Genomic DNA, 23,959 nt, shown 5'->3' on the forward strand with positions numbered 1-23,959 from the left:
GGCTCAGTTTCCCTGCTCTGCGCTGTATGGCCTGTGTGCAGACTTTGGGTGGCATGGGCTCCTTGTGACCAGTTGCTTTTTTGGAGACCTAAGGTGGGCTCATGTGTGTGCGTATCTGTGTGATGGGGAACTGGGTCAGGGAAAGGCCTGGAATAAGGGTGGAGCTGCCTGTCAAGGGGGTGTTGGGTTCCTCCGTGGCTCTCTTGTCTGGGTGCCACGCTTCCCCTGAGGCTTGGGCCTCCGGAAGCAAAGGTCCAGCAGGCTCTAGGGCCCTGGAGGCAGGGTAGCAGGTGTTGGCTGGGGCAGAGGCCACGCGAAGTCTGGGCGCTCTGGAAGGGCTCACGCTCACCAGCCCCCGCTCTGGGGAGCCCCAGAGTCCAGGGCAGACCTTCCCTTCGGAGGTTTTCTCTCCTGCCGCTCATCAGGCAAGGTAAACGTTGTCAACCATGGAGAACAGAGTGTAAAGTCCTGCAAAGGGGTGCCTTTGCAGGTGACGGATCCTTTGATTTTTGCTTTAAATTATGGATTTAAGTGACTCTGTAAACTAGGTTACTAGAAGTTAATTTTTAGAAAGGAACCTCGAATATAATAAAGACAAATGACAGGGAAATTACATTATTTACATTATATGATAGATCAAGAACATAGGTATGTTCTTATGAAGAAGTATAGATTTCTTGGGAGGATGGGAGGCAGTTATCAACCCTCCCATAATGCTGGGGGTAGCCAGGGGTCACTGGGGGCAGCCGGGGCCAAATGGCTACAGTGTTTCTGAAAGGCACTTTGGCAAACATTAAAATATGTGCACTTGAAAATAGGTACAATGCTTTATCTTTTGTCTGTAAAGGGCTCTGTTTCTTACAATGTTTTTCTCCCATTTTTTTTTTTTCTGGTAGTGAGCAGCAAATTTTCCTTCTGTGGGTACAGTTATCTAATATATTTGTTACAACACTTATTATGTTTATATATTTACATTATAGTCGTCCCGAAATGCTGTTACACATAGTGTCTACCCTGCTTGGGGTCCACATCACCAAGGTCAAGAGGCCTGTTTCCAAGAGCCCTGTAATACCACCTGTTCTCAGGATCAAAGGCAAGAGAGAGGGGTAGGGGGAGCAATAGGAAAAGTAGATGAAGGGGATCAAGACGTACAGACTTCTAGTTATAAGATAAATAAATCGTGGCAATGGTAAAGTACAGCATAAGGAATACAGTCAGTAACATTGTATAAATTTAGTGTAGTGACAGATGATAACTGTACTTATGTGGTGAGCCCTGAATTACGTATATAAATGTTGAATCACTCTGTCGTACACTGAAACCCATACAGTATCGTATGTCAGCCGTACTTGAGGAGAAAAAAAAAGAGTGGGGATAGGATAGAAGATGAGGGAGAAGAGAAGTGGGCTTTGGTGTCTGTCAGAGATTCAAATCCCAGGAAGGAATGTGGGCAAAGCCTCTGACGCTGCACCAGCACAAGGGGAGGACTTGGTGAATGGAGCAATTGTTCCCGGGTGTGTAGGGTTCCTGTGACTGGGGCTTAGTCACCTGGGCCCGGCGAGCGGCGGCTGTTGATCAGGTCCGGTCCCTGCTTCTTGGTGCGCCTGCCTTCCAGGCATCCCCACGGGACAGCAGTCTACCCCCAATCTCACAGACCTCAGGGGAAGGAGTGCCCAGACTCCTGCTTACTAATGCATTCCATCGTCAACCCCTCAGAGCCAGGAAGTCCTCCTGTGTGTCTACACTTAATCCCCCTCACCAGATATGAAGCTTATTTTCTTTCGCTCTTTCTTTAGGGGGAAAAGACTGAGATTCTGCTCAGGCAAGACATCTGACTTGCGCAGCAAGCGGCTCTATGTTGCAATCTCCCTATGAAATCACTTCGTAAGGAGATCCAGGAGGAGGAAGTGAGAGGGGCTGAGGAGCGAGGGGTAACATCCCCGGATTCGTCCTTTAACGGCTATTGGAAGGGACGACATCGCTGTACGTGCTCATATCTGCCCTTGGGACTTATATCCTCAGTGGCGTGCTCCAGGTCTCCATGTGGCCATTTCAGAGGAACTGGAGATACACTCTGACCCTGCTCCTCCAGCACACCGCCTTGCACCTCCTCCAGGGCTCCCGAGCTCAGGGCACGCGTCTCTGTCCATCTGTTCACACAACCGGGCCCCTGGGAGGCACCCTCTGGCACACCCCGTCTCCCGCCCCTGGGGCGATCCAGCCTGAAGTCTTGTTACTTTGATGTCCTACAGCCCTTGACTCTGTCCACTTCTGCCCATCTTCACAGCTGCCCCCTAGTCCAGTTGCCTTTGTCCCCTCCCCAGCTGCAGCAACATCCTAGCCATCCACCCACTTTTATCTTGCCCCCCCCCCCCCCCGCCGTTGGACCATTCTCCATGCAGGGCCCAGAGCCAGCTCTGCCAAACACAGACTGACTCTTGTACTTGCCTGCTTTAGCCTTCCAGTGGCAGCTCATTGTCCTTTGTATAAAGACCAACTCTTTTGTGTGACCTACGATCCCTTATCTGTGGTCATGATGCCCCTTGCCCTCTGCTTCCCAGGCGCTTTGGCCACCTTCTCCCATTTCCTCAAACATACTACTTTTTCTCCTACTCCAGGGCCCTGACACACGCTCTCACCTTTTCCTGGACTCCTTTCTGCTCTACCCGAGTCTACCAGGTAAGTTGTCCCCTTAGATGTCAACTCAGTGGTTACTTCTGGCAAAATCTCCCCTGACCCTCAGACTAGCTCCTGTGTTGTTACAAAAATCTCTCCTAGGAGCCTCTGTACTCCCCCCTGGTTAATCCTCCGAAACTTGATTTCAGCTCAGGTCGTGATCTCGCAGTTCATGGGTTCGAGTCCCGCGTGCGTGGATAGCGTGGAGCCTGCTTGGAATTCTCTCTCTCTCTCTCTCTCTCTCTCTCTGCCCCTCCCCTACCTCTCTCAAAAATAGATTACCAAAAACCCCGCCACTGCCACTACCAGCCAAAGCTCTCCTAGGCCAGAATTCCTTTCCTGTGGCGTCCCTAGCTGAGTTTGCAAAGAGGCATTCATGAGCGTGTCCGTTTGATTGACAGCTGTCTCAACAGCCCCGCACACTGTAAGCTCTAGGACAGAGGAGTCCTGTTGGTTTTGTTGGGCGTTTGACCCGGTGTCTAGCGTGAAGTTGGGCATGCAGTAGGCACGCCTGTGGATGAGTATTTATGTCTCAGTTTTGACAAGGACGAGGACTTTCCCAGCCTCCCCTTTGGGGATTGTCTTAGAGCCCATGCCTAATTCCCCTGGCATCCTTTCTCTGGTCATGCTCCTTTCTCACCACCTGGGTCACCTTTGGGGCAGGGGGTTCAGTGTTGAGACCAGACATGAGCCATTCACCCGATGCCTTATGTAGAGCAGTTGTCAAACCCTGACCTACAGTAGCTTTGTGCTTTTGCGTGGCTGGTGTGCCGTCCATGGATGGTCTTTGCAAATGGGATTATACGCAATTGCTTGTGGAAGGGCTCTTGTTTTTTTATAGGAACCCTGTGGTAAAGAAAAAAACCAATCCTTTGGTAAAGCAAATGATGACCAGCTAATTTGTCCCTCCTCTGACTTCAGGTTAGTGTATGTACTGAAAGAACTTTGTCGGCCATCTTTTAGAGAAATGAGTGGCATCAGCTGGCCAGAAAATCCTTGAGGGAGTGAGGTCAAGGGGCCCTGGTGATGATGAGGTCTTCTTACTCACCTGGTTCTGCCTCTCAGTCTCAGAAGTGAGGCAAAGGGCATTTGGTATTTCCCATAAATAAATTGTCACTGTTTCCAAACTTTCCATTGGGTTGAAGAGCTAATTCTGTGCATCCTCTCCCACCGCCAACAGACCCTCTCTCTCTCAGCCCCTGTGCAGCCCTAGGGGGTCAGCATGGATGGGGGAAGATACCACCTCGATGGTCCAGGTGGTCTCCTGGGAAGGTTGGCCTGGGTTTTCATCCCAGTTTTGTCACTGGCTCTCTGTGTAAGCTGAATCGTGACTTCATCTTCTGAACTCAGTCTCCTGCCCGATACATCTCTTACAGGTGTGTGGGGCTCACTCAAAGGTAGTGTTCAAATCCAGGAAAGCCTGAGGGTTGAAATATACCAGTTAGCAAATTCTAATCTTCTAGTATGATTTTCAAATGCTTGATCTTCTCGGGTTTTTTGTTTTTTTGTTTTTTTTTTGAGAGAGACTGGGAGGTAGTGGGGGAGGGGCAGAGAGAAAGAGGAAGACAGAGAATCCCAAGCAGGCTCCATAGCTGTCAGCGCAGAGCCTGACACAGGGCTCAAACCCACGCGCTGCGAGATCATGACCTGAGCCAAAACCAGGAGTCGGACGCTCAATCGACCGAGCCACTGAGCTGCACCTATATCTTCTGTTCTAATGTGTAACCTTCGTGCATAGGTTCCCCTTACTTCCCTGGGCCTTAGTTTGCCCATCTGTGAAACAAGATGTGTTGATTCTGGGTTGGCACGGAGGAGAATTAAATTCTCTCTCTCTCTTTCCTTCCCCAGCAAAGGCAGACATCCCTAATGAACTCCCAAGAATGCAGTCCTTCTCAGAAGAACAATCGGATAACCTGCCAGGACTAAGCTACCCAGGTTTGGTTCAGGGCTGAAGCTGTTTGCCAGTCATGGAGAGTAAATGCTCACAAATCATCTGGGAGGTACGGACAAGAGAAGCAAGGTCCGGGGAAGCTGACTTGCCTAAGACTTGGGAGGTAAGGGCATCTATGAGCTGACAGCTGGCTTTTAAAAGATTGTTTGGGTGGATTCTCATGTTAGGAACATACTGAGCAGGTCTAACCCCAGGCCAGAGTGGGCCATTCGTGTGTTCCAAAGGCATCAGCTTTCTTTCCTGCCCGTCCCCCCCCCCCACCCCCACCCCGGGGCCCTTGACTTTGTCCTCTGATAAAGGTCATTGTGTTTGTGTCCTTTTGTCTACCTGCTTCCCCTCCTGGGGTGAGCACAGTAGACCCCGACAAGGATGCTGCCAGTTCTTGCCAAAACAGATCCGTGGCCATGGCCATGGCCCTTCCTGGGCCTTTCCAGAGCTTTCTCTGGAACAAGGATTTGGGGCTGTGTGTCCTAGGATGTGTCAGCCTTTAGAAGCAAGCTGATTTCCCATCTTTGGAGAAGTCTTTCTGCTCAGAAGTGCTCCACGCAGAGTTATTTGGGGGGCAGGGAGGAGGATGGGGAGAATGTGCTGCCTCTCTGTGTGCATCCAGAAGTTCGAGTGTTTCTGGACGCTCCTCACCTCGCTTTCTTCATTGTTGGGTGGCTCAGGAAGGAAGGGTCTGCCAGGTGGGGCCTGAGCTGAGATCTGGAGTGAGGAGCCAAGTAGGCAGTGCGGCATTTGGTTTGGGCTTCCTAGCTCTGTAGAGTGGTTGCTGGGGGGTCTGCCTCCCCGTTCAGACCAAGGGTGGGAGGTCCCACGGGAGAGGCACAGGTCCTCTCTGGAGTCTGTCCCTTCTCGTCCCTTTCTCTATTTTATTCTTTCCACTTTCCTTAAGAAATTGATGTAATGAAGACGGTCAGACCCCAGTATGCGACTTCCATACTCCAGATCTAGATTCCCCTCCCCCACTCCGCAGGCATGTCCCAGGGGCCACGTGCCCCTGCTTGCGAATCTGGGCATCTCAAACAGGCGCTTGGCTCTGACCTGGTTATTTAACAAATTCATTTGGGGGCGAACTCAGAGATGAGGATCGGAGGAGAGAAAGAATTGTCTTTTCTTAACTGTCCCCAGGACGCCTTGAGAAGGCTTGGAGGATTCTCGCTAATCTAATCCCTGTCAGAAAAGGAACGATAAAACAATTCAGGCTTTAGAAGCCAAATCCCCTTCCTGCGCTTGCACTGTTTCTGTATCTCTCCCTTCCCATCTCCCCCCCGTCTGCAATGAAGCCGAGGTGCCTCTCTCGGTGAGGGTTTCAGTGGATAAAGGATTTCATACTTCGCTCTTTCATTTTTCATATTTAAATTTGCTTTGCTCTCCGGTTTGACTTTCCACTGACCCTTGAAGAATTGGCGTATTTCAAGGAGGGGGAAGAGATCTCATTATAGGAAATGAGAAAAATGGAGCAGAGTTTTAAAACTTTTAATGACTAAAACACAGTGTTCCAAATCGGTATTGCATCGGAGTTGAAGTCACTGTTTGGTTACAAGTCTTTTAGGCCTAAACGGGGTTGATGACATCTGTTTAATTTTAGATGTCTGGAATACATTCTGAAAATAATGAAATCCAAATGTATGACCAAATTAGAGAACAATTTTATCTGCGACAAAGAAGTTTTTAAAATAAGAGCAAACATTTCGACCAAACAAAGTTTTAAAAGACCCATCAAACCTTTGGTCATCTTGCCTTGACTTTTCCCAGTGGATATCCACGGTTGAGAGAACTTTCCTTTCCTTTTTGTGTGAATCAGACATTATTATGTAATTTTATACCCATTTTCCTATCCTTTCTCTGGGCGTGCGCCCTGCTCGGTGCTGCCAGCCCTGGAGAGACCTTATTTAGGGGAGTGAGGAACCTTTCCCCGGAAATCTCTCTTGGTGAAGCAAAGGGCTCAGGTCACAGACACTGAAGGGCCACTTGTTAGCTGTTCCCTAATAAGCTGAGCAACCTGGGAGGGGCCCCAGGGAAAACTGAGAAGTGTAAAGGCCTTGCTGATGGAGGAGGGTCCTACACTGGTCGTGTGCTGTGTGACTGGGGCAGATCCCTGACCCTCTCTGGGCTTCACTTCTTCCATCTGTGTGAGCAGCTCAGGATTCTGGGAGCCTTGTTGTGCTGGCTTCTCTGCTGGTAGGTTCTGTTGTGGTGAGAACCCCCTCCTGTTGGGAGGTGTTCTGGATAGTTCTTCTCCCACTTCCTAGGAGCCCAGCACCTAGGCCGATAGGGAGACTGCCCATGTGAGTCTCCTTGTGGGCAGACAGACACCCCCATGTCTACTCTTTGCTGCCGGGGTAGATCCAGTGTGTAGACAACTCCTCCATCCTTGGCAAGACTTTCATGTATAGACAGTAAGTGAATTATGGTCACAGTTTTACCTGAAGTCTTAAAATACTTGGCTGCTTGGCAAGGTCATTCTGCCTTTCCTGGGTGTTTGCACCTTCCGAACATCTGTAGACTCTTATCTCCCTGCTTTGTCCCCTTGCTCCAGGGTCAGCTCAAGTCCTCTCCTGAGAACGAGCCCCTTGTCTCTTGAGTTCCCCCAGTGCCTCTGCCCAGTGCTGTTGGGCCAGGGTCAGCTTCCTGGACCATCGTCTACACATTTCACTCATGGCTTGGGCTTGTCTTGCTTCCCAAAGACAGGAGAAGGTTTCCCAAGTGTTTGCCTTTGACCTGTGACCACAGAAAAGCCTGGAAATGGGGATTATAAGCCTGTGGTGCTTGGGCTTAAAGGCCTGGGGTGAAGCTTGGGCTTAGTGAAGGCTCTGGGCCTGCTGCCGTCTGTGGAAACGAGCAGGTTGAGATGTTGGCTGCTGTAGGCAGATGACAGATGGACAGATAATGCTCAGGTGAATCCCGGCCTGTCCAGAATGTTGGGCTGGGTCTGTACCTTTTGTCCGTTGGCCCCTTGCTTGTGCCATCTGTCTCCTTCTCAGGACTTGATTTTGTGGTCAGTGTCCCCCCTCACCCCTTAGGAGGCATCATTGCCTGTGATCTGGGCACGATCGAAGGTTGGTGTGATGGCAGGTATATTTGCTACATTCCTGGGAACTCTCAGAGCCCCCATGGTCAAAAGGCATGTACTCTGTTACCTCAAGGACAGTGGGCTGAAATCAGCAAGAAGGACTTCTGGAGGGGACAGAGCCGCCCCTCTGACGACAGGTAATTGGTAAGAAACGTGAGGTGGGAATTTCATTTAGGTCTGGGGGCTGGTGGACAGAGAGCATGGCGCCCTGGGCTGGGAGTCAAGAGACCTGGCCCCTGCTCCACGTGACCGTGAGTGGGCCACGTGCCTTGCTGGGCCTCAGCTCAAACTCTGTACAATGTGAAGTCGATACCAACCTGATAGGCTCACGGGGGAGCCCAGATAATAAATTAGAGTTGAAAATAATGATAAAGATGGCATTTCATGAAGGCCCAGACAAGCGTGAGGTGTTTTCAGTCGTGTTGGTACTAGTAGAGATTTATAAGGAGTAGTGAGATGATGATAAGTTCATCCTTACTGTTGTTGTTGTTGTTGTTGTTGTTGTTGTTGTTGTTGTTGTTGTTTTTAACCCATTCGGGACGTTGGGGTTCCAAGAATGTGGAAGTAGGAGCCAGGCCTTTGGATTTCCTGGTTTCTTGTACCTAACTCTCTGTGTGGCTTTGGGCAAGTCCTGCCTGTCTTTGGGTCTTAGTGGCCCCGTCTGTAAAGAGAGGTCTGTAGTTCCCATTCTTCTTTCTCCACCGGGCCACTCATAAGGTGGCGTGAGCCAGCGATTTTGCAGCCTGGAAGCACCGTGGGGGTGGGTTGGGCTGGCATTGATCGCAGCAGTTGATGGAAAGGGCATCCAGGCCAAGATATCTTGATGCAAATCCAAGGCCCAGTGCTGGCCTTGGGGACTGTTCTGAGCTGGACGTTCCGCTGTGGCCCAGGTGTACCCTGTCAAGTAACTAGGCTGTGGGGCTCAACCCCTCACTCTGTCTGGAGTGAGGGGCTGAGTGGACCAGAGGTTTGTCAGTGTGGCTGTAATTACAGCTCGTGCTGGGGAGGCATTACGCGTAGCTTAGTGTTCTCACCATGGCGTAGTGAGTTCACAGCATCAAGGTTGGGTCTGGCTACTTGGTAGACTGAAGGCATAAGGAGGCATAGGCACATTTTGCCAGATGCGAATCAGAAGGCAGCCCTGGGGGCCAGGCGTGGTGCTCTTTCATTGTTTGGTTTTGTTGTAACAGACTTTAGTTTTCTGAGCAGTTTTATGTTCACATCAGATTTGAGCGGAAGATCCAGAGAGCTCCCCCATACCACCCACACCCCCCAGAGGCATAGTCTCCCCTATTATCCACCTCCCTGATCAGGGTGGGACCTTTGTGACAACTGATGAACGTTCACTGACCCATGATGATCACCCAAAGTCCACAGTTGGCATTAGGGTTCGCTCTTGGTGTTATCCATTCTCTGGGTTTGGACAAACCTATGATAACACGTATCCTCCGTTATCATATTGTATAGAGTACTTTCAGCTCCCTAAAAAGCCTCTGTGGTGTTCACCTCTGCCCCCCACGTGCAATTGATCTTACTGTCTTGGGAGAGGTGAAAGGCCCTTGGCTGTAACATATGGGCCCTGCCTGTGTGACTCCAGAGCTGGTGCTTCTGAGCATAAGGCTGCTGGCTTGGCGGGTAGTCCCCAGGCCCAGGGCAGGTGTGGCCCAGAGCAGCTCGGGCAGGGGAGAGGTAGAACGTTGGCCCGGGCTGTGATTCTTTCTCCCCTTCTCTGTCACCCATTAACTCTGACATAATAAGGACATTGATCGCCACCATATGGACGCTGGGCCTCATGGGAAAGGCCAGGGTCTTGGGGGAGGTTGGATGGGTGGTGGGCGGAGAGATGAGGAGATGGGAAGAGGCGATCCTTCACATCATGGTGACTGAGCATCAGGTCTGCACCAGGCACTGTGCTAAATGCTGGAGATACTGCAGTAAGCATGACAGATGAAGTCCCTGGCTCCCAGGGCTCATATTCTGGTGAGGGACACAGCACACACATATATAAATAAATACGAAAGTTGTCAGTTGTGACAAATACACTGTAGAACATTAAAATTGGGTGATGTGATGGTGAACTCTTTTAAACTGGGTGGTTAGGGACAGTGTCCCCGAGGAGGGGACAGTTGAGTGGAGATCTGTGTAACAAGGGGTCAGCTGTGAGAAAATCAGGGAAAAGCATTACAGGCAGATGAACCCACAAGTGCAAAGGGTTGGAATAATCCTGGTGTGTTGAAGATGTAGCATGGACAATGCAGTTGGACTTAGGAATCAAGAAGAGAGCGGTAAATGAGGGTACAGGCGAGGGAGAGTGTAGACCTTATGGGGCTATACAGGGTAATGTCTGGGAGTTTGGATACGATTCCAAGTAAAATGGGAAGCTCCGGTGGTGATAGTGATGGTGTGATTGGATTTGTGTTCTAAAAAGATCCCTCTGACCACAGAACGGACGGTGGATTTCAGGGAGCTAAAGTGAAGACAGGAGATCAGTTAGGCTAGTACAGGAGTGCAGGCACAAAAGGATGGTGCTGTAGGCTAGCAGGGCGCTGTGTGGGCAGAGAAGTGGGGCATCAGGGTATGTTTTGGAGGTAGAGGTACTAGGATTTTCCGATGGGTTGGCACTCCATTGAGGCGTTGTCCAAGCCGAGGATTACTCCCAATTTCGCTCCTTCCCTCAGCCCCACAGCCATTCCTGAGATGCGGAGAGGAGGAAGAGCAGGCTCAGGTGAGAGGCAGTTGGGGGTGTGGCTTGGGACTTGGTAAGTTCGAGAGCCCTATCACTCATATAAGTGCCAGTGTCAAGGTGGCTGTTGTGAGCGTGGAGCCACGAGGAGGGTCGGGCTGGGAATCGATACCCACTGTCGCTGGCTTGGTGGTGGCATTTACAATCAGAGACCGGGAGGAGGTGGTCGGCAGAGGAGAGGAGAAAAGGGGGTATGGGGGGAACCGGCCAGCAGGGGTGCCTGGGAAGGTACAGCCAGGGGCGTGTGGCATTCTGGAAGTCAGGAGGAAAGAAAGACTTGGGGGAATGGCTGATGTCAGGTGGGGACGCAGTGATGAATCCTGCCCGGGCAGGGCAGAAAAGACAGGGTGCCATGGATGACGATGTGCCAGGCATGTCCCCATGGATAGGCCACACAGCTCTTGAGTCGTTTTGCCAAAATATGAAGTGGAAAAATGGGGTGGCAGCTTGAAGGGGATGTATGAGTCAAGGCAGCATTTTCGAGACACAGGAGACATTCCAGCAAATTTGTATGCTGTATGGTGATGCGGATGGGAGAAGCGGGTGGTCCTTAGGGGAGAGGGGACACTGATAGGAACCACATCCCTGCCAGGGTTTGGGAGGTGGGACTTGGTGTGCAAAAGCAGGAGTGGGTGGTGAATAAGAGCAAGTGTACTTTCTTCAGGCCCAGTCACTGTAGGGAAGGCAGAGAGTGTGGAGTCGGTGGAAGAATCCCTATGGTTCTCTGACCCCCAGATGTCTGTGCCCAGACCAGACCTCTCTCCTCAACCTTTTGATTCCCCATCTGCCTCCTGATGTCTCCAGCAAAATGCCTCCGAGAATACTTGTCTTTTCCCCCTGGGGCATCCTGCTTTACCCCCTTTTATGGCCTTCCATGTTTCAGCCCATTCTCCTCCAGCCTCTTATCTCCTTCCTCCAGGGAGCCTCCGGGATTACCTTAGTCCACAGTGCTTTTTCCCCCGATTGGGCTGCTGGGGCCCTCAAGATCCAGGACCCAGATACACCTCTGGTCACTAGGCCTCCAGAGACCTGGGAGAGATGTACTTTCATCACCCCTGGGAGGGATGCTGCCTTGTCATGTCTTGGGTGCCATTGTTGTGAAGTCCTCTGCAGCTAGGGAGCACGCCTTTGGTTTGTGGAGAGAGAAGAGATTGAGGGTTTGGGTTCCAGAGTCTCACTCCCCTGGGTTCAAATTAGAGGTCCTTGCTAGTTTTACAACCTTTGGCAGCTTTTTAGAAGCCTCTCTGACCTCAGTTTCCTCATCTGTAAGGTCAGGTTAATAGGACTTACCTCCCTGGTGTTTGATGCTGGTTAATTGAGCTGACACACATAAACGGTGCCTGGCACATTATCAGCACTCAACCAATAGCATCATCATAATGATTAATATGTTATTTTTTTCCCTACTATTTCTTCAGTGGGACCTTAGGGAAGTCACTTGACCTTCCCATGCCTCAGTTTCTTCATCTGAAAACTGGAGATAGTCACGGTGTCCTCCTTAGGGGGCCATTGAATTTAATGAGCCGAAATGTGCAAAGAGTTTAATCCAACAGCTGGCACATAGTAGGTGTTCAAGAAGAAGAGCTTGCTGCTGGTGATGATGGTGGTGGTAATTATCCCTCTGCATTCCCATGTCCCCTGCTGAACCCCCGCTGGAGCTGTGGAGCTGGTTGCCTGGGGGGTCCTGTCCCCTCTGCCATGCTCAGGCCAAGGTGCCCCCCACCCCCACGCCTGCTCCCCCAAGGCTCAGCTGTTCACGCTTGGCTTTTCACCCTTCCCCATGAACCCATTCATCTCTGAGTCTCTGTAAGGTTACAAGGCTTTGAAAATTAATTTAAAAAAATTATACTCTTCTGACCCTTTAAACTTGATTTTAAACCTTCTTAGTGCTGTAATGAAGCCCAGGCTATTTGGGGCATTTTGAAGGAGTGTGGCTGACAGTGCCTTTTTAATTTACATAGAAACCTGGGAACACACATGGACCCAAATATGTATCTGTATAATTAAGGATAAAAATCATAATCCCCTAAGCGAGCTCTGCTAGTGAGCATCAGGTTTAATAGGGATTATGAGGAGGAATTAAAGTTGCCCAAGGGGTGCACTGAGAGACTTCAAACACCTTTCGGAAAACAAATTAACGTGCTTTTCAGAAATCATTTTCCAAGGGCGGCAGAGGGTTTTCCTCGGGCTTCCCTGTTTTCTTTTGAGATGTATTTTTAACACTTGTATAAACAGTTTGGGCCCTTGATATGGGGCTTCCTGTGCTCCTTTCATTAGTTGGTGTCTCAGCAAGAATTCGGCTCATTATCCGGGGCATTTTGATTTCCCTGGCCGCTGTTGCTGGTGCTGCTGCTGCTGGGCCCAGCCTGGGGCCATCCTATTTTCTTTACTATTGCCTAGTGGTATGGAACCAGTTGGTTTGTGGCTTGGCTTGTTTCTCTGTCTTCCCACCCCAGCCCGGCTTCCCAGAGGTGCTCTCAGTTCCCTGGAGGACAGGACTTCTCAGGCAGGGGGCAGTGGCTGGGAGGTGGGAGGCTGGACCTACCTCAGGATCATCTGAGAAGTTGGCCGAATCGGCCTTCATCACCCAGGCTCCACTGGCCCCTTTGTTTATTTCCCCTTCCCCTTCCCTCAGGTGCATCTGCAGTGGACTATGTGGCCTCTACAGGTACTGAGTTCCCCATCACTGGAGGTGTTCAAGCGCTATCCTGGCTTAGGTTATGAGGGTATCTGTGCCCAGCTATAGAGCAGACCTGGATGGTCCTTAAAGTCCCTTGTAAATCTGAGATTCTGTAATTTACACTTTACACATGGACTTGGGCAGGGCTCTGCTGAACCTTTACAGCAACAAGTGTACACAGCACTGGGCTCTGAACAGTCACTGTTGGTGACCCCCCGTTCTGCTGTCCTTGCTTGGGGCGAAGGAGAATATGGTGCTCTCGTCTCTTCTGGAGGTTTCAGATTTATGCTCAGTTACAGGATTTCCTTTAGAGATTTGATCCTGTAGGGCCTCAGAACAAAAATTCCAAATGGGGTCTACCTAGGTTCCCTTTTAAAGCTCACTTTCTTCCTTTGCAAAACGGGAGTGATAAATGATAATAGCTAACACGTATTAAGTGCTTCCTGTGTGCCTGACATTGCTTACAAGCACTTGTTTGCTTATAACTACTTAGGCAGAGGTAGTATTATTGTCCCCACTCTCTAGAGCAGGACACTGAGACTCGGGGGTTAGTAACTTAGTCAAGGCCACAACTAGTAAGTGATGAATAATCACTTCCAATTATTCTAATTAGAACTATTCTAATTTTAATTATTAGAATAGCATCTAATAATCAGCCTCTGGGGGTCTGCTGAGCCCTTCACAGGAAAGTGGAGGTGCTGCCTTGACCTACCCCAAGTAGAAAGCCAAGTGGTCATTGTCCAGCCATGGGTCTTGACCTCCTGAGAAGGCTCACATTAGTGCCTCTCAACTTGGTCAGTACCTTGGCTAGACCCAGCAGGGGCCAAGTGGTGAGTGTGACATTGCCTTTGCCACAGAGGGCAGAGCTCCTGTGAGCTGGCCAGCTGGCAGCATCTGGGCTGGGCTGGTGGGTGTACATCTTCTAGAGGTTTTTCTCAGCTTTGCAAATGGGTTGGAAGTTGGAGGTGAGCTCTTTGCGGCTGATTCACGGTGAGTTCACATGAGGCCATGTGCCCACAAGTTGCTTTTACTTCCTGTTACTGTTGGTCAGGTGCCTGTGAGGCAAGAAGGAGGGAGTTTTTTATCTTGAAGAGGGGCTCTTAGAAAAGGAGGGAGCAGGGGCTCCTGGGTGGCTTAGTCGGTTAAGTGTCCGACTTTGGCTCAGGTCATGATCTCACGGTTTGTGAGTTCGAGCCCCGTGTTGGGCTCTGTGCTGATAGCTCAGACACCGGAGCCTGCTTCAGATTCTGTGTCTCCCTCTCTCTCTTCGCCCCTCCCCTGCTTATGCCCCCCCCCCACTCTTTCTCTGTCAAAAACACATAAATAAACCATATATATATATGTATATGTATATATAGATGTATATACATACACACATAAAGAAAGGTAGGGAGCATATATTTCCCTGATCTGGAGGTGTGGACACGGAGAGGACTTGGCTGGAGTGCTCATGTAATCCTGCTTCCCATTGGAACTGTGTGTAAATCATCATCCACCCTCTGTGCCCACCCCTGGCCACCCCGGCTGCCTGCTCTGCCCTCACAGGGGTCTCTGGTCTCTTGTCTTGTGTCAGAGAGCTATGGTCACCAGGAGCGGGCGGCTAAAAGTCAACAGGAGATTTCTGCTGGGTTCACAGGTCTGGCTTCACCAAGGAGGTAGGATTTAGATTGAACCTTAAGGCACTGGTGAATTTCTGGCAGCAGGGAATAGGGCACTGTTGTTTCTGAGCACATCCGTAGAGCATGCGCCATGCTAAGCTTTCAACATCCATGCTGTTATTTCATGCTCATGATGGCCCAGTGCTACGTTCTGCCTTTTATTGGTGATGGAACAGAAAGGGGAGATGACTTGGCCAGGTCCTACAACTGGATCGGAACTCAGGATAAAAGCATGCCCCTGCTCACTCCCCTAGCAGCTGGGGGAAAGCGTGAGCTATGGCAAGAAGGCCTGGGAGGACCTGTGGAGGTCCTCCACCTGGGCAACCAGCCAGAGGGGAAGGATGGGAGGGCGGAGGTGGCACAGTGTGAGGCTGGTGCTGCTGGTGGTGGTGGCTATGTATGTCCAGAATGTCAAAGTCCTCAGTGGTATGCTGGGACTGTTTACCAACCAGGTCTCTGGAGGGGTGGGGGGAAAGGAAAGAAAAGGAGCAAGCAGAAGGCCCTGATGTGAGGTGTTTGCTGATGCCCATGGTATGAATGTTTCCACCTTGGCCAGCTTCGAGTTACCAGTGTGATGGCAGTGAGCACTGAGTTCTCCTCAGCCATCAGGAGCTGCCCTCAGCACTTGCAGTGGCCGCATGTCCGTGGTGCTGGTGTTTGGGGTTTATCTGGGAGACAGTAAGAGAGGAGATGACTCTGTCAGAGCTTTTTATCAAAATGCAACTCTGAGGGTTGTCTAGTGGTGGGAAAAGAGGCTGGAGAAGATGGCCACCTGGGGGAGGCCAGTGCCGACCCCTGGAGCTGGAGGGGCCGGGACCTAGGGCAGGCAGTGGGTGGGGTCCCTGGAAAGGAAGGGCCAGATCCATTTGGTGTAGCTGATGTCTTTGCTTCTGTCGGAAACCTCGTGGGTCTCTCGCTCCAAACATGTGTGTCTCCGTGGGAGGCTTTTGGAGGCAGTGAGACCTCAGCACCCCATCTCCCTTTTCCCCTCCGAGGTCAGGCTGGGCTGTGAGCAGTTTCACACGGGAGTGCTGGGCCTTCTTCTACACGGTCCAGTCCAGTGATTTAACAGCAGCAGCAACAACATTCCCCCAAGACATGACCTGGGAATTTTCATTTGGGAAAAAAATATGGTCTTGGAACTAAACCCAGTTGGGGAGTTCAGGGCCAAAGGGCACATCAGAGTTTGTGCTCAGCTGTGACAGAGGCCCGCTGAGCTGCTGGGACCTCGTTGGGCCTGGGGAGGGATCCACAAAGGCCTTCTGCCCTGACCCGTGTGGTCAAGGAGACCGAGGCCAGGGGAGTGTGGCCAGACAGGCAGAGCAGCGCTGGCCCAGAACCAGCAGTCAAGGCTTCCTGAGGGAAAGTGGTTCTAGCTGAACTTTGAAGTGTGGGCAGCATCTGGAAGTGAAGGGGCCCTTTGGGCAGTGTCTGAGGGTATGTTTGTGGCAATCATCCGCGCCTTACTTGTCAGATCTGTTCCCTGCCTGGCTCTGTACACAGGGGCTGGCCCCGCAAACTACAATTCCCAGGTCTCCTTGGCAATGGGTTCTGGTTAGGTCTGGCCCATTGGATGCACCGACAGGAGAATGGAGGGGCAGGAGGAGGGGAGAGGAAGGGGCACTTCTTCCCCCCCCGCCCCTCTCTGGCTTGGGAATCCAGCAGCAGTGTCTCCTCTGTGGCTCTGATGTCACTGTCTCACGTCTCCTCACAGTCTGGCTTCCTCAGCCTGACGAGGCCTCCTCCCCAACAGCCCTGGCTTCTGGGCTCTGGAAGCGCTTCCTCCTAGTTTTCCTCCAGCCCTGGGGTTGGTGCTGGCTTTCTCTTGCTACTGCTGGTCTTTGCATCACCTCACTGTCCCCTGCTCGTCTTGCAGCTCTGTAACCAGGTCACTGTGATGGCTTACTGGGCCTTGGCTGTGGGCTTTGCTGCCTTGACTGGCTCCTGACTGATCTCTGGGAAGGGACAAGGGGGCAGGAGCAGCCTCCCGGTGGGTGGGGTGTGTATCTTCCCCTCATCTTGCTCTTGGGTCAGACAGCCAAATCTGATGCCCAGCAACCTTCCAACTCAGCCTCTGCCTGTCTGGGCCCCCGACCCCTGAGCTTTCAGGGACTGCCAAACCTGATTCCAAGGCCACTGTCTGCTGGAGGCCTGGTGCCTGGCTCCAGAGGCCTGTTACCATGTGGTTCCCTCATTCATGGAGTCAGAGCTACATACTGACTGGCTGGCTTTCATTCTTGCCCGACCCCCCTTGCTGACCCTGCCCTGACCTGCTCAGGTCGGAGGGACCTCGGACCTCTGGCCCAGGTCTCCCATTCTGTAGCTCCTCAGGAGCCCATATCTCAGGGGGAAGAAAGGGTGAGGCTGGAATTCTGTCTTGTGAAGGGGAAACACCTGCCCAGGGTTACGCAGCAGGGACAGGAGGCTCAGCCGTGGTAGACTTTCAGGCCACAGCGTGTCCCCCGGGGCTTCCAGGGAACAAAGCTGGGAAATCGCAGTCTAGTCCCTGCTTGCATTTCATGTGAAGATACGGGGGTCTGAGAGGAGCAAGAACTTTGCCAGAGTCACTCTGAGCCAGTGGTAGAGCGAGAGCTCAGGCTATGGTATGTCCGCCTGGCGCCTGGCGGGCATGCTTCTGCGTCCTCGGCGGCTTCAGGAAGTACCATGGGATGGGCCAGATGTGAGCGTGCTGGGAGGCTAGTCTGCTGCCTGCTGCCAGAAGAGGCCTCTGCTGGGGCAGGGTGCTTATTCCCCAGAACGCTTGGAGGTCAGCAGAGGTCTCTTCAGAGCCTGGGGCACCAGGCCACTATTTTCCAAGTACGGGGTACGCATGTGTGGCTGCCTGCCCCGGGTGTGGCCCTGGAGAAATCCCCAGGTACACAGCGGGCTGGTGCCAAGTTGCGCAAGAGCTGTGGCAGCCGTGGTGCTTTGCGCAGGACCGAGAGGGCATCATGGTCCTGGGAGAGGGATGACTCAGCAGTGCTGGGCCTCTGGGGCAGCTGCCAAAGGAGGCCAACCTGGTGGGGACAGCCCGCCAGGGCGCAGGCAGTCTCTGGAGTCCTTTGGGGAGTGCCCTTGGCCTAGGTCGGTGACCTGCCATGCACATACTGAGTCCCCTCCCATGCCCGCTCTCAGCTCTGAGGCTGCTTGACCACGCACAGCCCTCCCCAGGCTGAAGAGCTCCCCCAAAACTTTGGCATACTCGGCTGCTCTGGGCAGCGGACCTGGGTTTGCACACACTTGAAGTTGTGGGGACCTAGAGACAGACCATGCAAGGAGTTCAGTGGCTAGTCTCATCTGAGTGGGAGGTAGTGTCTGTGTAGGAGAGGGTCCCCAAAAGATGTCCAGGGAGGCTGCTGTCTAATCACAGAAGGCCTTTAATGACTGGCCTGCCCGGGGTCTAGTCTCTGAAAATAGGGAGCCATGGAAACTTTCTGAGCAGGTAGGTGATAATGCCAGAGATGTGCTTCAGGGAGGTGGGGAGGGAACAGATGCAAAGCGTGTATGAACCTCTGCTAGGGTGGGGCAGGCCAGGCGAGGGTGAGGCCACACTGTGTCTGACCCAGGCATGGGAGAGGGCTGCTTCAGGCAGCGGCCACGGCGCTGGAGCCAGCTCAGTTCTTCTCGCTCAGCTGGTCGAGGTCTGAGGAGGAGCTGCTTTGGCCACTGTGTGAGGGGGGCTGGGCTCAGGTAGACGGAATGACTTGAGAGCTCGCTGCCACCTGCTGACTGGCACCTTGGGCAAGTGACTTACAAGCCATTGAATTATTAAGCAAATTGAGACCCACCTCTGAGCCTCAGCACATCTGCTAATTGGGAGTGATCCATGCTTTCTAACATTGTTGTGAGCACTGATGGTAGGTAGTAGCCCAGCAGGGTGCCTGGGGGAAGCTGCTAACAGAGAGGGGTGGCCAATCCATGTGCTGGTTGACGATCCCCCCAAAAGGTCCAGTTCAACATCCTGCCTCTCAAATGTTCTCTTGGCCCACGTGCTCCTTTCCAAGGCCCCTTCCTTCACAACCTCTTTGAGGTGCCTGTGGGTCAAGGTGGATGATGTCAAAGCCCTACCCCTCCCTCACTGCGCCTTCGCCTCTCACTGTGGCTTTGGGTAGGATGAGGCAGGAACCAGCCTGCCCTCGAACCTACTGAGGTCACTGGAGGGTCACAGCTGACGATCCTCTGTCCTCACCCATGGGGCTGGGCCCTGAGTAGGCTCCCTCACCAGCGTTCAGCTGGTGGGGAAGATGCCCCACGGGGTGGGTGGCCTGACCAGGTTGCTTACGCTTGTCATTTCTGAATCCCCCTTCTTGTAATGGCTGTAATTGTCAAGCAGTTTCCTCAGAGACTTTTTAGTAAAGATATGCGAAAAGAATGTAGCTATTAACTGGAATGTGTTTCTGGGAAGGCCCTGAGTTCTCTCTCATCAATAATGGGGCTAGGTTGGTAGGGGACGTGGACAAGCCCCTCTTCCTCCAGGGACCCCAACTTCCTTTCTGGGGCTATTGGAGCTGAAGATCAGGGCATTCTTGTGGGCATACTGGAGGTTCTGGCAGCATGGAAGAGGACAGAGGCTCCCTGAAGTCAGACGAGGGGGAGGTAGCTATGGAGCTACATCTTGGGGGCCCCTGGAAGAGGTGGTGTCTCCCTGGAGGGAAGCGGTGCTGCCTCAGGTTGATGAATGGTTCCCAGGCCTGTTCTTACCCACGGACACCACGCCCTGGGTTGCCCTGAGTGCTGCATCCAGCCTGGTGGGACTGCCAGGCCTTTGTCTCCGTCAGTCCCTGGCTCTATCCTCGCACCTGAGCCGTGAGCAGAGGTGACTGACACAGAGCAATGCTTTCTCGGCAAACAGGGCACTCCCTCCTTCTCTTGGGGACCTTCAGGGCAGGAGGCTATGTTTGCCAGAGTGGAGGCCGTGTGTGTGTGTGTGTGTGTGTGTGTGTGTGTGTGTGTGTGTGTGTGTGTGTGAGAGAGAGAGAGAGAGAGAGAGAGAGAGAGAGAGAGAGAGAGAGAGAGAGAGAGAGGGAGAGACCTTTAGGAGGGTAAGGGGCTGGCCCTTGGGTCACACAGCAGCCTGAGATGTAGTCTTGTAAGCTGGAATCTTGGAGAGATTCTGTGAGAATTGCCTCCTTCAGCATGAGGGACAGGCTGAGTAGAGATTTTCCTCCCTGCACAGCATCTGTACTAAAGACTGTCTTGAGCATCTGGAGAGACTGAGGGTGATGGAAGGCCTGAATGAAAAAGGAGGCTTGTTTTGGCTTCATTCTGATGCCCCAGGGAGGCTCAGCCTTAGGAGAAACCACTGAGTCCCATGGTTACGCTGGGGGCCTGTGTGCAGGCAGATTGGACAGGCTGACCCACTGGCCAGATGACCCTGGTGTGTGACCTCAGCAGTGGCTAGTCTTGGCACTCCCTCCACTGATGGGTGTCAGTTCAGGAGGGGCATTGGGGCAGGGTGCCAGGGTCTGGCCCCATTGCAGAAAGCCTCCCCCTGCAGGCAACCACCCAGCTTGGCAGCCTGGGACTTAGAGTTCCCCCATAAAACAGAGTCACGGTGCTCTTGTCCATATTGGCAGGGGAGACGGAACCCAAACTGGAGAGAGTGGGTATAATGTTCTCAAGTGTAAGTTGTTCTCTTGTAAATTTTTAAATAAACCTTTGGCACCCGTTATGTCTTCATCCCGGGAAAGCCCTTGCTGATGCCAAAATTACGGAACTGTTTCAAAATGTGCGAATCCACTGAACTGATTTGAAGTTCCACATGAACACTGCTGAGATTAGAACTTTAATAGTTCAGGGGTGCCTGGGTGGCTGAGTCAGTTAAGCGTCCGACTTTGGCTCCATGATCTCAGGGTTTGTGAGTTCAAGCCCTGTGTCAGGCTCTCTGCTGTCAGTGCAGAGCCTGGAGCCTGCTTCAGATCCTGTGTGTTTCTCTCTTTCTCTGCCCCTCCTCCACTCGTGTGTGTGTGTGTGTGTGTGTATGTGTGTGTGTGTGCGCGCGCACGCATGCGCTCTCTCTCAAAAATAAATATTAAAAAAAAAGAATGAAGATGAGGGGGTTAAGAGTTTATTTAGGGCAGGTATTAGTATTGCCATAAGGCTCACATGGCTTTAAGGGAATGGGCCAGCTCTGCAGAATTATCACGTGATTCCTCATTGACATTGGTGCTGTAGGCTTATGGCAGAGTTGTAGTTTTGTATGCAGCTGGTTGTCCTTGCAAACAAGGCCTTGAAGTTATCAGTGCCACTTGGTTTGCCTCCATCTGTCTGCAGACATTCAGTCTCTGTGTTGGTATTAATTACATCAAAAGTCAGAAAAAGAGCTGGCCTGAGGTTACATCTTTCTCCTATTAAATCCATTCTGGGCAATTTGACTTTGGCACAGCACGTCATCCAATTTTGTTGGTAGTTTTGTTTGTATTTAATTTCCAAATTTTCTTGGGCTTTTTAGGTATTCAGGAGTGATAAATAGGCGTGGAGGGCTCTAATGTTTGTTTCTATACATGTATGCCTTCAGTGACCAGTCTATCTTAGAGGTTCTGCTGTGTGACTGTGTTCCCAGCACATTCTAGGCACTATGGCACAGAAGTCAACATAACGGTAAAATTGCTGTCCTCCTGGAGTTTATAATCTAGAGATGGTAATAGACCCCTCCCCCCCGCCCCTCAAAAAAACCCAAAACAATAAAAACTCCACAAAACCAAAAGGCAAAACCATCCACAAACAGTGAATAAATTTATGGTTTAACATTAGGTGAGGATGAGGAAAAAGTTAGCTGGGGAGGGAGGTAGAGTCAATGAGGAGGGGCTCTTAGATAGGATGAGGAGGACAGATCTCTCTGGAGAGGTGACATTGCTCAGAGACCTGAGTGAAGCCTGCTGATTGGGAGAAGAGAGTTCTAGGTTCGGGGGCAGTAAGTACAAAGACCCCTGAGATGGGGATGTGGTCACTGGATGTTGTATAATATTATTTTAATTAGGATATGAATAAAAAATGTGATACTGATCAACAGTGAGAATGGGTACTTGGGGTTTGGGGCATGGCGGCAAGCAATGGGGTAGCTTCTCAGCCTTCTGAGAGTACGGGAGCCCAGGAGGACTCCAGAACCAGGCAGGGGAGTAGTTGGTGGGGTCACAAGGTTCCCTGAGGCTTGCTAGCTGAGAGGTGGCACAGCACATTGGGCCAAAGGAAAGCAGAGGAGCTGATGGCACCCTGTCTCCAAATCCAGCCCCTGACAGCATGGCCATCCAGAGGAGTTGTTCTCTAGGCTTAGCTGCACCAGAATAACCTAGAGGGCTTGTTAAGACAGAGGCTGCCTGGCTCCATGCCAGATTTCTGATTGAAGAAGTCTGGGGTGGGACCTGCCAATACCTTTCATCCTATTTCCCAGGTGCTGACATTGTGGCTGGTCCAGGGACCACACCTTGAGAACCTTTCCTGCTGGCATCTATCCAGAGTGACTGTAGAAAGAGAATAAGGCTTGAAGCCTCAAGAAAAGAACTGGTCCCGGTCCCTCAGGATGGTTGTCTGGCCCACTGGGTCTCCTGGAGAGTATCATCCATGATCCTGGTGCCCCCAGGACCCTGTCCAGGTTGGCACTGTCCCTTGGTGAATGTGGGTGTGTGTGTGTGACAGACATGGCTCGTGCCTCTGTGAATCCATGCTGGTTGCTGTGGTCGCCATAGTTGGAAGCTTCTTGGGTTAGAGCCTACAGCTCAGATGGGTGAGGGGGGACACACCTCTGGCCCAAGGCCCTGAGCAGAAGGCCCTCAGGAAATAGGAGGGAGCTGACACTGAGAAGCAGAAGCACTGTCATCCTCACTTAGTGGTTCTCATTCCTGCCCTGCGAACCTCAGGTCCAGCGCTCTGCGGCCCTCTCCACCCCTCCCCACATGGGTATGTGTAAGGGCTTTCTGCTTTGGTTTGTTTTTCCAGAAAGGTGAACTTGTGTTGTTGAGGATGGACCCCTGGCACCCGGCTTGGTTTTCCTGAGTGAGGCCTTCTGTTGTCACAGGTATAGCTCTGGTTGTGGGTTGGAGTGTCAAGGGAGAAAGAAGAAGGGAGGCAGCCGGCTATGCTTGGTGGCCTGGAGGCCTGGAGGGAGTTGATGGAAAACATCTGAGCCAATGGCTCTGTGCACTCAGAAAATAAATCCTGGCTTCCGAAGAAGCTGCAGAAAATTGATTTTTCGCAGCTTCAGTGGTCATCCTGAAGGATTTGGTGGGGCGGAAACTGGGCCCATTTCTCATCCCTGTGCTCTGTACTGTCGGGTCAGGTGCTGAACGGGCTTCTGTTAGAGGCAGAGAGGCCTGGGCCGGTCCCCAGCTCCTGTCATGTACCTCCCACTGCCCTGTGCAAATGGGGAGGGGTGGAGGGCCCATCTCCCTCAGCTTGCCCTCACACCCAGCTGCTTCTCGCCTGTGGCTTGCCTCTTGCGCCTGCTACCATGGACGTGAAAGGTGCGTGTGTTCATGCAGCTGAGCTGGGATTAAGGCATTTGTACACGGGTGCAGCTGTGGGTCTTTGGTGTCTGGGGCACTGTGGGGCAGTGGCGGGTGGATGCCTTGGGGAGCTCAGCCTGTCTGTGTCTGTTTAGTCCCTCGCTGAGCACTGCCGTTGGCTGCTAAGATCTCAATTGGCCATGAGCGCCATGTGGGCTGCCCCAGGGACAGGCCTTGTCTGGGGAGAAGGATTAGCTTTTGGTACATTTTCCCTTCATGTGTGGAGCATGCACTTAGCCCAGGCCCAAGGGAGCTGGAGGTTCCCACAGCCAGGGAGGGAGCCACAGCTACAGACTGATGGTTCCCGGAGCTCCTGTTGGCTTTGGATGATTTTATGGAAAACTTGGCTAGGGTGTTGTGAGGCATAGCTATGACCTCTTGGCCCAGCAGCCAGCACAAGGAATGGCTTAGCCTTCCTGAGATGTGTGGTGTGGGCTACAACGTCCCTCCCCCGGCCAAGAGTCCAGGGGACAGAGGACTTGGCTCTGCCCCAACTCTACCCCAAGCCCTGAGACACCCTGGACACATCCCTGACTGTCTCTGGCCCCCAGCCTGCTCCTTGGCTATCAGGAGGGAATAACCCATTCCTTGCTGGGGTGGTGAGAATATCCACTGAGATGGGACTGGATCTAAAGTGCTCACCCTAGGGGCGCCTGGGTGGCTCAGTCAATTGA

The 23,959-nt window shown here is 52.2% G+C and overlaps 1 long non-coding RNA gene across 1 annotated transcript in view; it reads left to right on the forward strand.

Annotated features, from left to right (window-relative positions):
* The window catches only part of LOC122217930, a 72,546-nt gene extending 49,498 nt beyond the window's left edge, over window positions 1–23,048 (forward strand). Inside the window, exons 2-6 of the long non-coding RNA XR_006201774.1 lie at window positions 1,797–1,983; window positions 2,619–2,679; window positions 4,525–4,730; window positions 22,175–22,375; window positions 22,720–23,048. This is a non-coding gene — a long non-coding RNA (uncharacterized LOC122217930). The remainder of the gene's footprint in view (window positions 1–1,796; window positions 1,984–2,618; window positions 2,680–4,524; window positions 4,731–22,174; window positions 22,376–22,719) is intronic.
* The last annotated feature ends 911 nt before the right edge of the window (window positions 23,049–23,959 follow it).

The sequence above is a fragment of the Panthera leo genome, chromosome A1, assembly GCF_018350215.1.
Source record: "Panthera leo isolate Ple1 chromosome A1, P.leo_Ple1_pat1.1, whole genome shotgun sequence".
Taxonomy (NCBI): domain Eukaryota; kingdom Metazoa; phylum Chordata; class Mammalia; order Carnivora; family Felidae; genus Panthera; species Panthera leo.